This window comes from Leptonychotes weddellii, chromosome 7 (assembly GCF_054177405.1).
Source record: "Leptonychotes weddellii isolate Sample4059 chromosome 7, ASM5417740v2, whole genome shotgun sequence".
Classification (NCBI taxonomy): Eukaryota; Metazoa; Chordata; class Mammalia; order Carnivora; family Phocidae; genus Leptonychotes; species Leptonychotes weddellii.
Window position 1 is genome coordinate 61,309,494 of NC_138375.1, and position 12,057 is coordinate 61,321,550.

At 41.1% G+C, this 12,057-nt stretch overlaps 1 protein-coding gene across 7 annotated transcripts in view; it reads left to right on the forward strand.

Moving 5' to 3' along the window:
- LOC145722625 (uncharacterized) overlaps positions 1-12,057 on the forward strand; it is a 145,486-nt gene that overhangs the window by 70,740 nt on the left and 62,689 nt on the right. For 3 of the 7 annotated variants that reach the window (XR_014147016.1, XR_014147015.1, XR_014147017.1), the window contains one exon: positions 6,002-6,069. The exons of the other annotated variants lie outside the window; for them this stretch is intronic. The gene's annotated coding sequence lies outside the window, so the exon portion shown is untranslated. The remainder of the gene's footprint in view (positions 1-6,001; positions 6,070-12,057) is intronic. 7 annotated transcript variants of the gene reach the window in all.

The window sequence follows — 12,057 nt, forward strand, 5'->3', positions numbered from 1 at the left end:
GATTTCTTTTGGTATTGCATAATGAAATGTGTCAACATTTGGAAGATCTGTATAACTCACTGAGTAAAGATTTTTGAAATGATAAAAGCATGATGTTACAAAATCTTGCATGCCTATAAATGCTTTCAAAGTGCAAGATCGACCAATGGGCTTCAGTGTAACAGAGTACAAAAAGTTCACTGACATGGTTTCAGATTCTACCTTGCAATTAACCTTTAAGAAACGATTGCTTTTCAGATTGTGCTATAGTCCCAATCCATAATTATCTGAAAAGGCTATTAAAATACTCCTCCATTTTCCAGCTATATATTAGTGTCAGGCTGCATTTTCTTCATATGCTTCAACAGAAACAATATGTTGTAAGGCTTTAAATGCAGAAGCAGGTATGAGAACCCAGATGTATTTTATTATGACAGACATTAGAGAGCTTGCCAAAAATACCATTCTTCCACTAAATCTTTTTTTGTTTTGTATAATTGGTTATTTTCTATAAAAATATTTATGTTATTTAGGAGGTTTGTATTGTTATTTTGAAATGAATTAATGAGTATTTTAAAAAATTCCTAATTTCATTTCTAAAATGGCAAAACACTGACAGCAATAATTTGCAAAACGAGAACTCTTGAGAGCCTTCAGTAATTTCTATAAGTATAAGGAGGGTCTGGGACCAAAAATTTGAGAACTACTGCATTTGGACCTAAGGGAAGGAGCTGGTCTTTTCATTGGGATGCCCCCCAATGGTATTATTTGTAGGTGCATTTTTCTGAAATTATTCATTTTCTTCCATGAAAGAATCCCTCACTTCCCTGACTTTGGACTATACGGTGGCATTTTGGGAGTAATTCAGAGGAAGGGGTTTGCAAACCCCTTAGTTCACCATGCAAACTCTGAGTTTATTCATAGTTTTCATCCTGTGCCACACTTCTCTCCTCCATTCTCTTTGATGGCCATGACTGTGAGGCCTTCCTGACCTTATGTCTCCAGAGAATAATTTCTGCCCTCCTTTCAGGTTGGGAGAGGGATGCTAAGTAGTTGGGCAGCTCACTTTTTGTTAGTGTTCTCCTCCTCCCCTGCTCTGTTACAGCCATCCCCACTGCTCCATCTTCTTTAATCTTCTAAGTGGTGCTTTCTTAGACTCTGTTGGATTACTGCCCTGGTATCTTTTTACGCTGAATAATGGCGCCCTCAAAAGACATCCATGTCCTAATCTTTGGAAACTGTGATTATTCCCTTCTGTGGCAAAGACTTTGCAGGTGTGATTGAGTTAGAGCTCTTGAAATGGGAGATTATCCTGGATATCCAGATGGGTTCCAGATGCAATTACAAGTATCCTAACAAGAGGGAGGCAGAGGGACATGTGGCCACAGAGGCAGAGATTAAAGTGATGCAGTCATAAGCTGAGGAATGCTAGTGGCCACCAGAAGCTGGAGGAGGCAAGGAACAGTTTTCCCTCTAGAGCCTCCAGAGGCTCTGCCGACATTTTGATTTCTGCCCAGTGATATTGGTTTTAGACTTCTAGCCCTTAGAATTGTGAGGGAATTAGTTTCTTTCATTTTAAGTCACCAAATTTGTGGTAATTTGTTATAGCCCCCAGCTTCAGGAAACTAATACAAGGCACAGGTTTTTTATATGCTTCCATGTCATTTTAGTGGGGGGTTGAAGAGTAGGCTAGGTAAATGCATGTGGTCTACATATGCCAGGCATAACCAGAAGCTTTTCAGTGAGTTTCTAACTGCAGTGAAGATGAGGCAAGGAGGGGAGAGTGGAAATTTTGCCAGAATAGAAATTTTCCTGATGCTTTGGAGTGACTCAGATGTCTCCGTGGGAGGGGTGGGGGGCTAGATTTCAGTCCCTTCCTTTTCGGCTTTGCAAGAAAGGAAGCATGTCCAAATGGCTGTAACTTATCTGGAATTTTTAGAAGTAGCCAACAAAAAAGCATGAATTCTTGATCCAGTCCTAGAACTTAGGGGTCGGGGGGCAGGGAGGATGAGTGACAGTTCACATTTTACCTTATTGTTCTGGTGCGGGAACTTTTACAACTATCCACTTGAGCCCTCTAATTTCTTTCTGCGTTACTGTCTTTGTGAGCCTTCATGCAGTTTAAATAAAGGAAAAGGAATTGGTGCATCCCCATCTTTGCCCATGTTTGATGCTAATGATGCTTCCCACTTATGTTGTCTGCATGTGAGCCAGAGGGTACAGAAAGCTGAAAGAGAACATGGCTGAGAGCAGCACAGTGTGAGCATCCTGGGGCCAGCAGAGAGACTGAATGATAGAAGTGGGCCCTAGAAGGTGGGTCTTCTTCCACAGTAAACAAACATTTAGGTAGCACTCATGAGGAGTAAAGCTCAGTACCATAGCCTCCTTTGGAGGAAAGGGTAACCTTCACCCTGTCCTTGCTCTTATAAGAGTAATCATGATACACAAGAAATTATAGGTATGTTCCTAAAGGAATGATTTCCACATTTCTTGAATTCCTGGAAATAACAAGAATTAAGGCAAAAAATTTAACATCTAGAATTTATAACATTAAAACCTATAAAAAGGCTATCATTCAAATTTTCTTGATACATTATTAAAGAAATAAATGGCAGAATTTAAAACAAAATTGGGACCCAGGTACTTTCTACAAATAAGATTTTTCTTTTCTTTGCCTGACAAGAGTTGCTTGGGAATTCTTAGTGATCTATGTATAGGCCTTTAAAAATAATGATGAATAAGAGATGACAAATAGAGCCTAAATTGACAGGGTAAGCCGAATAAATAGAATTATATTAGACAGAAGCAAGAAAATGACCATTTTAGGCAGCATGCCCACTGGGCTATAATTAGGTCTAATGCTGTTGTTTCTGGTACTTCATATGCTGCTGGTGGTCAGTGAAAGTTTAAAACACAATCAGAAACATATTCTGCAGTAATAAATTTTACTTTTCCTGCACAGAGACATGAATATACAAATTACTGCCCACTAATTCAAAAAACCACTTCTCCCCAAATGACTCCCCTTAACCAATACATTCCAGTTTCTTGACAACACTGAAAGAATTCTCTAATATCAAGGACTGCATTTCTTGAAAATTTACTGAATATTGGATAAGCTGATTATTACTCATAATAAAAGTAGGAATGAAATGTTGGAAAATACAAGGTGGGGGGGATCATAGATGAATAATGTGTGAGTAATTATGAGGGCTTAAGTTAACAGATGGCTGGAGTACTAAGTCCTGTTTTTAGAGAATTCACAAGTTCTTCTACTGCTGGCCTTGTTCCAGAAAGATCTTAAGTTTACAGATACTTACCCCTGTGTGTGTGTTCATGAGCATGTATGTGTGTTGGGGAGGGGGTGATGGTAAAAGCAAGATAATATAATTTTAAAGAAAAACAGACAAAAGCAACACGAAGTCATGGATATTAAAATGGAGCAAGAAGGGCACCTGGGTGCCTCAGTCAGTTAAGTGTCCAACTCTTGATTTCAGCTCAGGTCATGGTCTCAGGGTTGTGAGATCAAGCTCCATGATGGGCTCTGTGGTGGGCGTGGAGCTTGCTTAAGATTCTCTCTTTCCCTCTCTTTATGTTCCTCCCCCCTCTAAAAAAAGAATAATAAATAAGATAAAATAAAATAAAACGGAGCAAGAAATAACATTGATTTTTAAAAATGCCAAGCACAAAGACCCACCAAGGGTCTCAAGTTTGTGTCTGACATTCTAGAAGCTATTCAGTAAAGAGGTATATGGCGCCAGTGGTACCTAAGATACAACATGTTGTTGCTGTGGAGTTACAGAACTGTCACTGAAGCTGGAGACAGGCAGGTGTTTCCTGAAGCCTTAATGGAGATGACACTGTATGATATAATGAATGATATTCTCAACAGAGTTCTTCTGTGGTGTAGTGATAGGTTTCTGAGAGTTGTTGATTATCTAGGCTTCAGTGTAGGTCAATGGCATCACACCTGACAACAATTCAGCAAAATCATTCCTAGCAGGGGCTGTTCCACTACAAAACATGTACACAAGCCATGTATACAGCTGGAGGGAAGAATTAGAATTCGCTTCTGAGGCAAAAGTGTTCTGGAAAGGAACCGGTAGAGATGGCTGAGTTTGCACTGCCTTTGTGGACCTTCGTGTTTCTTTAGTGCTTGGGAGTCAGGAAATGACTAAATGTATTTTCTTATACAGAAAAGGAGATGACTTTCTGCATAAAAGCAAGAAAGTGGAAAAGACTGAGGCTCATTATATACCTGTAAGAAGCCTATAACTACTTCTTTCGTCTTTAGTCACATACTTTCAGATGTAGACCTAGAATAGGTTCTTTCTCCTCTGAATGGGTGGGTAGTTATACAACCACAGGCTAGGAGAGTGTGGATAAAATACGAATACTCCCAAGACAATTCCCACTGGAGTCGATCCGGAGCCACCCACAGTGCACAACTACAGAAGGGCCATTTAGATGGAATTTTATGTGACTGTCCAAGGGTACCTGGCATTATACTATCTAGACACTCTAGGAGGACCTTTTGCCAAAGAGCAGATATGAGGGTTAAAGTTTTCCCCCATTTCAAGCCAAGTGGAGCACACACTGATGTTGGGAGAGGGTTGATGGTGCTCGCCCAAGTAAGCTGAGTCTTTTTTGTCAAGAAAACGGACAGCACTTCCATAAGTAGGTAGTGGAGATGCAGTGGCAGCACGGACCGGGGTCAGGCCCAGAGCTACAGGCTGTTGGGGTGATGGTCGTTAGACCTTCCCATAAAGAGAATTTTCCAAAAGTTAAAAGCATAACTCATACAGATATAACTAGCTATCAACAATTTCATTCAACTCATCACTTAATGAAGGAACCAGTAAGATGGAAAGCTGATTGCAAGTGCATTTTGAGAAACTGGGCACTTACAGGAAATTTAGTAGAAGAATGTCAGAATGAGCTTGCTAACCTAGACTGGCAACTGGTTAATGGCCTAATGTGCAATAAACTGTAACATAGAGGGTTATTTTTTCTACCAGATAGAAATCATTTGGATAAAATTTCTTAATATTCCTTTTATAGAATCAATTGGGTGTACTCCTGACTCTTATCAAGACATGCTAGGCATGCTAATCACAGTAGAGCTCATTTAGCATTGGGATGCCGTTGGGTTTTTAATATTAGTTTTTATTAATTTTATCCTGAGCGTGTACCCAAAGTATTCTAGGTAGGAGAGAGATTTTAAAAGTGTGTCAGCTCTTCATGCTCCAGAACTCATCTCTGGGGCAATGTTGATAAAAGGCCAAATAATCCTACTTGAGTAGCTGGACACTTCATAGGTGAGAGACGAGGAAGATTTTTCTCTGCTTCTAGTGGGGGAAGGAGGCAGCCCTTCCCCTCCCCTCCCGTCTCCTTGGAAACATAATGGGCCTGAATCCTCACTCCAACCCTTTGGTTTATAAATAAAATCTCTCCAGGAGCCAGAATGCCCTGTGTGTCTTGGCTTTTACCACCAAGAGACGTCTGAAAGTTCTGGGGCTCATTCCTCCTTGAAATGTAAATACCTAGGGAGATAACACTCCAGTCTGGGCTGTAACCATTTGGGGTCTTTTTGGATCAGAGCAATTAGCTCCTTAATTAGGGAAACAAATGGTTGCATATCTAATCCTTATGGTATGTGAAACATGTTTCTAGGAGAAAGGAAAGCAAATTTTTTTCCCCTAAGATTTTTTTCTTTATATTGCACACATTCCTGTGTCTCAGGAAGCTAGGACTTTTATGCAGGAGCAAATACTGTAGGCCAGTGGTTCTTAAAACGTGGTCTCTAGACCAGCAGCTTTAGCATCACTGGGAAATTTTTAGAAATGCAAACTTTCAGGCATTACATTACACCGGACCTACTGAATTAGAAACTCTGGGGTGGGTCCAGCAATCTATTTAATGAGCCTTCCAGGTGATTCTGATACAGGCTACAGTTTGAGAACCACTGCTGTGTGCCAGGTGGTCTTGAGCCAATCCCAATAATCCTCTTCATTTCCTACAGCTGTCTCTTTCCCACCTACCCTGCATTGTCAATTCCTTACCAGTGAACAGAGTCTATCTGCTGCCATGGTAAGTCTACTCTCATTATGGTGGGCTTGGTAGTAACCTGAGGAGTACATTTTTTTTTTTTCTTAAAGATTTTATTTATTTATTTGAGAGAGAGAGAGAGAGAGCACATGAGAGGGGGGAGGGTCAGAGGGAGAAGCAGACTTCCTGCTGAGCAGGGAGCCTGATTCGGGACCCGATCCCGGGACTCCAGGATCCTGACCTGAGCCGAAGGCAGTCACTTAACCAACTGAGCCACCCAGGCGCCCTCGAGGAGTACATTTATATGTAGGAAGCATTTTGGTAGAATGAGAAGGTTATGAGATTCCTGTTTCTGAAGCGGCTTACAGATTGGATGAATAGCCACTTGTTTTGAGCAATTAAACTATGGACACCTAAACAGCAGGGGGCTGGCCTAAAAGACTGTGAACATTTTTTTTTTTTTTTTCAGTTTCCTCAAGGCAAATAGTATCTGGAGGACTAAGTAATAAGATAGTTTCCTGATTGTAGAGTAACTGAGCAAATCAGTCCTTGTAGATCAGCCATGCAGAAAGCACACTCAGGATATTTTATTTTATACTGCACCAGGACATTTAGGAAACAATACTGACTACTTTTACGTGCTTCAGAGATGTTTATATGCTTTTAATTGGTTGGAATTCTGGTGTCATTAGTCTCTCTTGCTATTAGAACTTTTGAAGGTGTTCAGTGGTGTCTGCCACCTGATTTCTCATACCTTCACAGGGGGGGACATCAGAATCCCCACTATCTGCAAACAGTGTATTCTTTTACACAATGTGGGCTCAATCTTAACAGTGAGAACTCTCTGATAAGAGAGAAACCACTCCTTTGCACGGGCAATCTGTCCTTCTGGAAAATTAGTAAATGATATCAGATCATATAACATTCCATCTCTAAAATCCCCAAATGATCTCTTGAAATTCCCTTGCAGCCTTATGAATCTAAGCAAATAGAACATGTGGGATCAATTACAAACATTTCCAAAATTCTTGTTATATTTCCATGAACATAAATCTGATTTGCTTGGCTTTGTGACAAAGATCATAAGAATTAATCCACAACAAAGAAGAAACACATAGTAAGGAAAATATAATTATCAGCATGTGTGTTTCTGTGTAGCCGCATTCATGTTGACCCAAGAGCAAATGTGACATAAGAAAAATGTGACAAAGGAAAAGAGATCTAAATTTAGAGACGACTATGTTACTTAAAATTAAAGAGGGAATAATCCAGGTTAGTAGGAATACTAACACATGAACCATAAATGCTCCAGAAATAGAGAATGTTTCCTCATTTCTTGTAATACATGAGTATCACTCACTTTCATAAGTGGAATTATTTTTTTATGGATTGCTGACTTATTCCTTACAGTACTATACTCTTTGTTGCTTCTGAGACTGGTGTGGGAAGGAGCAATCATTACTTTAAAAATTGCCAATGTTTATCCAGGTTTCTGTGGCCATTTTGTTGAAACTTTCAAAAGATGTTCCAAACATGAGTCTCCAAATATGTGCAAAGTACACAAATCTTTTTTTTTTTCCTTTCCTTTTGAGGGCTTGCTCTTGGGAGGGCTATTAGAAAAACGGCTGGAACTTCCCTAGAAAGGGAACTTCTCTATATGCTGACTCCTTCAGTTGTCATTTCTCCTTCTACTCACTTTTCTGGTATCTGTTTTTCTTTGATTTTGAGACTGTTCAATACACCGAATCATGGAGAATCACTTTAGCTCTTTAGTTTAAGGGGCCTTTTCGGGTTGGCTTGATCAGCCCACAGTACCAGAGAAGAATAAATGCTGGGACATTCTTTACCGAATTCTCTGAGTAGAGAGAGGTGGTCTGGCCATACCTCCTTCAAGACAGAGAAAGTCAATTAAAAACATTTCTGTGTAACGTGACCCTGCTGGGTAGGAATGCATACCATGGCATGGTGCTTTACCTAAATGCAAACACATCCACACTGTCTCCCAACGGAAAAGCATAACAAGGATTGGCAGTCTTTTAGATCATATGCACTTGTAACTGCTATGATGTGATATTCCCTTCACTCATTCCAGCCTGGCCCAGATCTGTTCTGAGGGCTCATGTGTTCTTCCTTGACGATTTTCCTTTTTAACCAAGCCTGAAATCCTTTCTCATTTAATGAGGCTAGTACACACATTCTGTGTGTGTGTGTGTGTGTGTGTGTGTGTGTTCTCTTTCCACGATTCTGGCTGAGGATTCACATGCACCCCTTCCTTTGCTTTCTGTACCCAAAGATAGAACACAGGATCTTTGTATTTTAATGGTCTAACAACTAATCATCATGAGGGGGAAATAAACAGGATAATAACATGAGAAAACTCCAAGAAGTTAAAAGTGGCTAGGAAATCTTGGTTCCTCTCCGTCCTTTGTAATCCTACCTTTTTCTTACTGCCTACCTTGAAAACCAGTTTCATTGCAGCACAAGCATGTCTTGGTATCTTATGTGCTAAGGACCCAGAAACAAGTCCTGACACAGCAAAGGAATGAAAGATGTTGGCTACAGCATACATTTTACTGAAAACAAGCTCAGCCAAAGGGTGGAGGAGACACAGATTTGGGTTTACAATTGATTTCTAAAAATTAACTTAAGTCTCCATAGTCGGATTTCTTAATTAAAGCAGAGCTTAGAAAATAGAAAGCAAATTCCATTTCTTTACTGCAACAGAGCAGAATGTAACCCTGTCTTGCAGCTAAAAATAAAGGGCTGTGGTGATTGCTGAGGGTATCTTTATAGATTCAGTACCGTCATAACTAAGATTTACAAATACCACATTCTATGCCGCTCCAGGAACACCAGGATGATCATCTTCCTGTCTGCTCCATTGTCCTTCTGACTTGTGTAATTTGTGTACTTGTGTGCTGTAACTATTTATCCTTCCTTTCCACCTAGTCCAGTTTCAATGACTTCTGGAAATATGTTTCTCTGTGATTGCTTGCACTCAGTGACATGTCCCAAACTTCATGTCGTGCTCTTCCTTAGGAAAGAAACTAATGCTAACTATAAAGTTAACTATAGCACAGTAAACCATCCACATTTTATAGTTCTGAGTTTTTATTCTTGGCAGTAGAAATATGCTTGGTAGTTAATTTTACATCAGGCTGCAACCCAAGAGTTGGTGTCTGACAGCTTTAAATAGAGAAAATGAGTATTTTTAAAACAACCCAGCAACTATTGGTATGAATCAAGTAATTTTGGGCTACAAATGGAGAGTGAGTAAAATCTACTCTATTCTGTAATTTTGTTGCAACTACCTGCTCCTGACATGCAAAGAAAATGGGCATTAAATTTAGAACACGCGCTTTTTTAACTGTGAGGGTGCCTTTGAGACCTGATCCTCACCTACACTGAAGTGTCGAGAGGAGAGTTCTTGCACTGAGCCTCTCTTTGGCTTCCTTGAGTACCAGGCTGCCCAGGACGGGGAAGCAGGAAGAAGCCGGAAGGACCCGAGTTTGATATCCTGTCCTAGGACCTACCTCACAGGCTATTGTTAAGATTAAATGAGAAATGCATGTAAAATTCGTAGCACAAAGCTGGTACATCCTACTCAGCACATGTTATAGCATCATTATTACTGGCTGTGTCCTTGGGCAATTTACATAAACTTTCTGAAACTCAGTTTCTTCATCCACAGACTCAGAATGCATGAATCCTTACTTCATCACTGTTAGGTTGTAAAGACAAGGGCACACATTGAGTGTGGGTACACAGTCAGTCCTCACTATCTGTTGGTTCTCTTTCCTGAAGAGTCCCAAATTGTGCAGCTCTCCTGGGCTGGATCCAGAAATGTTATCATGTAACCATTTCATTGATAGGATGTCAGCAGGAAGCAACTTTATTTCATTTTTTATTTTTACTTTGTCCTTGAGCCTTTTCTGTCTGTCCCTTCTTGACCCCAGGAAGCGATCTTGGGCAGATCTCATAGGATTCTAGGCACATTCAGGAATTAGAGAGTCTCATTTTCAGTTGTTAGGAAGTTCTGTCTTGTCTAAATCCAGACATCTGCCTCTTACCCAATTAAAAACCTTCCCCTTTATCAGCTTGCTCCTGACCCAGGCTTTGAAACCAATACTGGGCAAGGGGAGCACAGTTTGCCCAGTGATTACCCCTGCTGGGTTTTTCACCTCTTCATCCCTATCCTCAAAGTTGTTTGCCCTCTTCCCCACCCTCACCCTGGAAGAACCACAGAGGGGGAAGGGGACATGGGAGAATAAACTGGCCAAGGTGGTGTCCATGTCCCTCTGTGGAGGCTGCCCATGTTCTCCCTCTCCCTCTCATAGTTAGCTTTACCATAGGGAACCATCCATCTGCAGTTCCTTGGTGCAGGTGATGTTTTCCTTACAGACGCTTTCTGACTGCTCTCAGGTCCTGCCTCTGGTGGCCCAGGGCAGCCTCCTCCTGCTGGAGCCAGTTCTCCATGGGCAGTGCTCTTGCCCATCACTGGTGGGGATGTGGGGCTGCACCATGCCTCCTCTCTCCCTCCATCAGGGCCAGCTGATGTCTTCAGGTGACAGTCATAAGCCAGGCTCTGTGACCTCCTGGTTCTGGGGGAGATGATCAGTTTCTCCCCAGATCTCCCTCCCCCATGCTCTGCTGCAGGCCTATGCTGGAGCCCATGGAGCCTCTTTTTTTTTTTTTTTTTTAAATTTTATTATGTTATGTTAATCAGCATACATTACATCATTAGTTTTTGATGTAGTGTTCCATGATTCATTGTTTGTGTATAACACCCAGTGCTCCATGCAGAACGTGCCCTCTTTTTTTAAATTAATTAATTAAGTAATTAATTTAACAGAGAGAGACACAGCGAGAGAGGGAACACAGGCAGGGTGAGTGGGAGAGGGAGAGACAGGCTTCCTGCCGAGCAGGGAGCCCGATGTGGGGCTCGATCCCAGGACCCTGGGATCATGACCTGAGCCGAAGGCAGATGCTTAATGACTGAGCCACCCAGGGGCCCCTACATGCCCTCTTTAATACCCATCACTGGGCTAACCCATACCGCCACCACCCTCTTGACCTAGCACCAATGCCCTCTCTCCTCATTCTCACCCTCTGTCATAGATAGGTGGTAGGTGGTGGTGGGTGGGTGATGGGTGGGTACAGAGCCAGTGTGGTGGTGAATTCAGTATAAATGGACTGGCAGCTCAGTTTAGTAGTTGACCTCTTAACACCTATGGTCTTTAGCTTTGGGGCCTGAGCTGAGACTTCTGGGCAACAGGGAAAGATGCATTTAAAATCTGGTTACATTAAGAACAAGCAAACAAACAACAGCAACAATAAAAAGAGAGAAACGGACTCATAAATATAGAGAACAAACTGGTGGTTGCCAGAAGGCAGGATGGGGGCGGGGAGATAGGCAAAAATAGGTGAAGGGGCTTTGGAGGTACGAATTTCCCATTATGAAATTAATAAGTCATAGGGATGAAAAGTACAGCATAGGGAACGTAGTCAATAACGTTGTAATAACTTTGTATGGTGACAGATGGTAACTATACTTATTGTGGTGAACATTTCATAATGTATATAATTGTCAAATCATTATATTGTATACCTGAAACTAATAATATTATTTGTGAACTGTACTTCAATTAAAAATTTAAAAAATGAAAAAGAACAAGCTCAGTTTTGTTCCATTTATTTTGAAAGGGAATAAAAGCCCGGCCTAAACATTAAAATTTACAAGACATAAATAAGAAAATGATTATTCTAGTTACTCAAGCACACATCTTAAATTCTTTCAGTTATAAATTCTAGTTCTTAATTAAGAGTTTGTTTAGGGGCGCCTGGGTGGCTCAGTCGGTTAAGCGACTGCCTTCGGCTCAGGTCATGATCCTGGAGTCCCGGGATCGAGTCCCGCATCGGGCTCCCTGCTCGGCAGGGAGTCTGCTTCTCCCTCTGACCCTCCTCCCTCTCATGCTCTCTGTCTCTCATTCTCTCTGTCTCAAATAAATAAATAAAATCTTTAAAAAAAAA